Source organism: Sapajus apella, unplaced genomic scaffold (assembly GCF_009761245.1).
Source record: "Sapajus apella isolate SASKATOON/1434 unplaced genomic scaffold, GSC_monkey_1.0 scaffold23, whole genome shotgun sequence".
Classification (NCBI taxonomy): Eukaryota; Metazoa; Chordata; class Mammalia; order Primates; family Cebidae; genus Sapajus; species Sapajus apella.
Genome location: NW_022436963.1, coordinates 6,615,235 through 6,620,581, shown reverse-complemented (window position 1 = coordinate 6,620,581; position 5,347 = coordinate 6,615,235). Strand labels below are relative to the sequence as shown.

The 5,347-nt window shown below is 39.7% G+C and overlaps 1 long non-coding RNA gene across 1 annotated transcript in view; it reads right to left on the bottom strand.

Annotated features, from left to right (window-relative positions):
* Positions 1-372: 372 nt before the first annotated feature.
* Positions 373-5,347, bottom strand: part of LOC116559220 — a 10,405-nt gene continuing 5,430 nt past the window's right edge. The window contains exons 2-3 of the long non-coding RNA XR_004272384.1: positions 2,418-2,527; positions 373-491 (exon numbers count right to left, since the gene is read on the bottom strand). This is a non-coding gene — a long non-coding RNA (uncharacterized LOC116559220). The remainder of the gene's footprint in view (positions 492-2,417; positions 2,528-5,347) is intronic.

Sequence of the window (5,347 nt, the reverse complement as noted above, 5' to 3'; positions counted from 1 at the left end):
CCTGGAATCCCCATGGAACTGGGCTTGCATCTTACTGAAATGGAAAAGTACAGCCATGACTAAAAAGGAAAATGTCGGTCAGGGTCATGTTGGTGGCAAGGCCCTAGGAAAAAGATAAAGGCATGTTTTTCCCAAAAAAGAAGCCTGCTGACCTATCCCTCCAGAGCAAGATCTGTTGCCCTCCCATCCCTACTGAAACACAGCGTGGGTCTGGTACTGAGAGAGAGACCCTGCTGGCCTGGAACACAAGAGACAGCTACCACTGCTACCCCTGCTTCCCATCAGCTTCCCCTCCCACAGAGGCATGGCCCCTGACCCTGACCTTGGTCAAGCCCTCATTACCTCTTGCAGTAGACTTTTAATTGAATTTCCTTGTCTCCAGTGTTTCTCCTGATAATTCAGCTTCCACCCTGCTGCACAATCATCATTTAATACAACAGTTCTGAATAGGACACTCCTCTGCTTCAAAGATTTCCATGGCTCCCTGTTACCTAGAGAACAAAATTCAAATCTTTGTGGTTCCTAAAGTCCTGGTTATGTTTGTAGCTCCCTCTTCTACTCCCCACTCCCTCCAAGACTCAGTATTTTCTTCTGCTGCTTCAGCAAACCCAGAACTCCAAATGTACCATGACCTTCTCCATCTCAGGGCCTTTAGTTGTCTGGGTTCCTGCTGCAGGGAATTCTGTCCCTTGTGCCTTTGGACCACTATTCAACCTTTAAAGCCAAGTTCTGATTCCCTCCTTTCCAGGGCATTTTCCCCATGCCACCTTAGTCCATTTTTGTTACTTTAACAGAGTAAGTAAGACTGTAATTTCTAAAGAAAAGAGGCCTATGTAGTTCATGGTTCTGGAGGCTGGGAAGTCCAAGATCTGGCAGCCCATCTGGTGAGGGCCTCAGGCTGCTTCAACTCATGACAGAAAGCAAAAAAAAAAAAAAAAAAAAAAAAAAGGAGAAGGTCTGTCTTTCCTTTCATGAGAATGAAACTATTCTAGGAAAACCAACCCAGCCTCTCAAGAAATCCATCTTAAAAACCTAAATACCTCTTACAGGTACCACCTCTCAATAGCACTACATTGGCAATTAAATTTCAACATGAGTTTTGGCAGGGACAAACCACATCCAAACCTACTTGGAATTAGTCACTTTGTGACCTTATATTTGGTTGCGTGCATTATTGGCCTCCCCAATAGACTCTGCAGTTTTAAAGAAAGGGCTCGGTCTGAGTCACTAATTTTCTATAATCTGTAATCTTTTTTATTCTTATATCTTTGAAAAAGTGTTATTTCTAAACAAAAATTTTGCCTATGTAGACTCATAGGATGCATGAGATGGGGGATGTTATCAACTGTTGGTAAAGGCAAGTCATTGCATCTGGGCCTACATCTCACTCTGTAGCTAAGGCAGACAATGATCATCAGTCATGGTGCTCTTTCCAGCAATCTCAGATGCAGCTTTCTGATCCTTCCAACCCAGTGCTCCTAGCAGCAACCATTAATCTGTCAGAGTTGATATTTATTTGCCATCCTGTATCTAGTTTCTTAGCCCTTATTTTCTAATTTCCTTCCCCCTCTCCTTTATGGCTGGTATTGCACAAAAGTCTTACTGGAAGGCCTCGAGGAAGGTTCATACTGTAAAAGTTGAAAGTTTTGTCTATTCTTTTAGAATCCTCCAGCAACGAGGTAGGCCAGAATTTGGGCAGAAATCTGAGATGTTCTTCTATTGGGATGATTCACCTGGTTCTCCTGGAACTCAATAAAAACCTCAGTGCAAAATCTAGTCCAGCCAATTAGCTGCACTGGTTGGTTAAGATTAAAATAATATGATCAAGGTTCATGTTTAACTTTATAATAATTGATCTAGAACCCATAAATGCAACCTCACCTCTTCAACACTAAAGAATAGGCAACAGAGTTTTCCCCTTTGAAATGAAACTACTATATTTCTAATGAAGAAAGGAGCTACCTTTAGGAGAATTTTACAAAAACATTTCTTATCTTTTCCAACAAGTCTCTCTCCATTTGAGGAAAAGCCCAGTGATATTAAGGAACCCACTGATATTTCCACAGGTGTGTTCTCCCACCCAAGGCAGGGCCACCAACATGACTGGACACACTCACTGCCATGCGGCCTCTGAAATTCTTCCTGAAGCCAAAATCTTTTTAGGCAACATGACATGATCAGGCCAAAAATAGACATTACCCCCTAAGTTGGGGTTTTAATTACTTCCTGTGGTACCAGAATAGAACATTCTAGAGAATTCTTTCACTTTACTTCAGTAAACTTAGAAACAATGAGTTCAAACTAAAGGAAATCACATTTTGACTGTACTTGGTGGATAAACTTTGACATTTATACTTACTGACACCCATTCAGAACAAGATATGGTTGTCTCTGCTGGAGTTATAGTAGTGATTTACCTTGGAGAAAGCCTGGTCCACGGAGAACTTCCATCCACTACACAAACACATGCTGCATATGACACTCACATTCATGATTTCCAGAAAAGGACAAAGAAGTACGGCTTATGCTGTGCAAGAGAACAGAACAATACTGCTGCTCAAACATTATTTCCCATTGATGTGAGTATTGGACCTGCTCTACAAGTGCCCTAGCTTGGCTCCTCCCCTCGTCCCTTCCCTTGATAACTCCTGTCCATCTGTAAGAGTTCCTGCGCTTACTGTATGTTCAAGTATCCCCCTGTGTTACCTTCTGCCTCCCAAACTCGATGAGTGAGCCCTCTCCATCTCTGTACTGCCCTCTTATTTCCAAACTCCCCTGCAATACCATGCTCTCCTTCAAGCTGTACCTGTCCTATTGATTACCAATATATTGCTGGAACATTACAATTGTTGAAGAAATGCTTACTGAGTGAGTGCATTGAATGAAGGGTATTAATATTTAGAGGAACCTTTCTTTAAAAGAATAAAAATGCCTAAGTTGAAATTCAGTGAACTATATCACTCAGTCCCATTTCCCTGTAAAAGATGAACAGACAGCATCACACAGGCACGCGCGCACACACACACACACACACACACACACACACACACACACAGTGAGAGTGTGAGAGAGTGAGAGAACATAGAATGACCTCAGTCAGAATTATGTTTTCATCTTACGCAATTTATCTAGTGTTCTGTGTTCTTCAAAGTCAAAGACTGAATATTTCATTTCACCTACAGTACCCTGTCAAGTAGAATTACCATGTGTCTTCTTGGTACAGAGTTCTCTCTCTCTTGTTTTTTTTTTTTTTTTCCCCCCCCCCTCTCTCTCTGTGTCTCTGGATCTCATTTTTTAAAAAACACAACAAATAAAATGTGAGCATTCAATACTTTGCCTGGGTGAGTTGACTATGTGGTGCCAGGGAAATGGCTTGGTGGTTTTTTAGTTTGGTTTGTCCTTTGTTCTCTGAATTTAGCATCATGCTAAGACAGAGTATAGCCTAAAGGTGTATTTAAAATGTCGTCCTGTTTCTGAGCTTACTCAGACAGGCAATAGAAAATGGCATTCTTGATAATTAATGCCCTTACAGAAATTCAGCACAGGCTAGCAACTGTAAACAATAAGTTATTAGTCAGGGGAGGTGCTTGCAACATGAGCATGGAAATTCCCAGGGATCTTCATAGGGCATGAAAGGGAAGATTCAAGATGCTCTGGATAATTTTGTTACTGTGTTTGCTTGATCCTTTTATACTTAAGCAGACTGTTCATTACCATCATCTCAACCTCTTCTGCTAGCTTAAATTCCTCTTAATTCATTTATAAAACGAAATTAGAGTGTTGACTGCAACCTATAAAATAAGCCCACATCTTTGTTTAATTATAGATTCTATATAAACTATTTTAGCATTACTGAAGGTATATAAAGAAGGAATAAAAGAAGATTATTATTCTCTTAAGATGCCAACTAAAAACAAGCAACCATTTTTTAAATATGGATTTATATCATGGCAAGAGACTGTGTTTAAAATCCCCAAACTCATGAAGCTGTTTGAGAATTATGCCCGTGCACTGCAGGACCAAAAAATGGAAAAACTGGTTGAACGTAAGACATGAGCAGTTGAAATATGGCTTAATTTTTTTCCAATTCTTTTCCGCCCTTTGGAAACTGATAAAAGATTTTATAATTTTTAAAAAATTGACCTCATTTTTAGTTTATTTTCTAAAAGTGGGGATGTCTTTACATATGTTTGAAAGTATGTCTGTCAAACCTTTGGAGGACTTCTCAGAATGAAGAAATCTACAATGCATATCTTACCAAATTGTTTGGGGATTTTCCACTTTTATGTGTTTGGGCATTTTTCCCTCTTAAACATCAAAACCTAATAATCGTGGCAGAAGGTTAAATATTTTCCATACTTTGTTTCTGAAATTTGTTCCTTTCAAAGAATGAACATATGGGGGAAAGAAATCTACACGCCCAATCTATTATGACGGTTACCTCTGGGGTTAGGGAGTAGGACCATGAAGTGGGGGCAATGAGGGGGCTCTTACCTCACCATTTTATTTATAATGAAATGTATTAATGTGCTACTTGTACAATTTTCATAGCTACTTAAAACAATCATATTTAGAGGAAAAAAATTTCAATTTGGATAATTGTAAATGTTTTATAGTATCCCAAGCATGAAGATTACACATAGGATTGCGAAGGGGACGAGGTAGGGAAGATTTCCTGTTTGCTTGGCTGGTAGCATCCACTCTTTAAAGCGTTTCTGTAGAGAAAGAAGAATAAAAGAATTGACACTTTGATTAGTTATATCAAGATCACATTGAGTTCATTTTCTCTAATGCCAGTTGTCTTTAACTTAAGATCCTGAAAAAAAAAAGTCCATGCCCTCATGACATCATCAGTTCATGCACCATTTCTTGGGGCATTAAAACAGAAACTTAAAGTTTACATGTAACAACCAAATTCAAGAGAGCACCTTATTTAAATTTCTGAATCTCTTAGGGGCTAGGAATGAAATATAATGCTAATTTAATTTAGTAATTTGTTCTCTTTCCACCAAAACACACAATCATTGCTTGTGAAAGCCTCAATCCCATCCCCATCCCCAACTTTCTTTTTCCATCAGGCTCGGATGGAATTATAGGCTGATTTGAAGAGCAAAGTCCAGTGGCATCTCAGACCTTAATCTCTAAACACCCAGTGCCCAGGGATGTTTCATGACCACAGCAGGTCCATCATCTTACTTTCCAGATGCAGGAATGAGGGCTGAATAAGGTAGAGCTTTTTAGTCTTCAAGGATTTAAAACTATGTACACACAATGCAAGCGGCTGGCAGGAGTCCTTTGTAAGTGTGTGTGTGTGTGTGTGTGTGTGTGTGTGTGTGTGTGTGTGTGT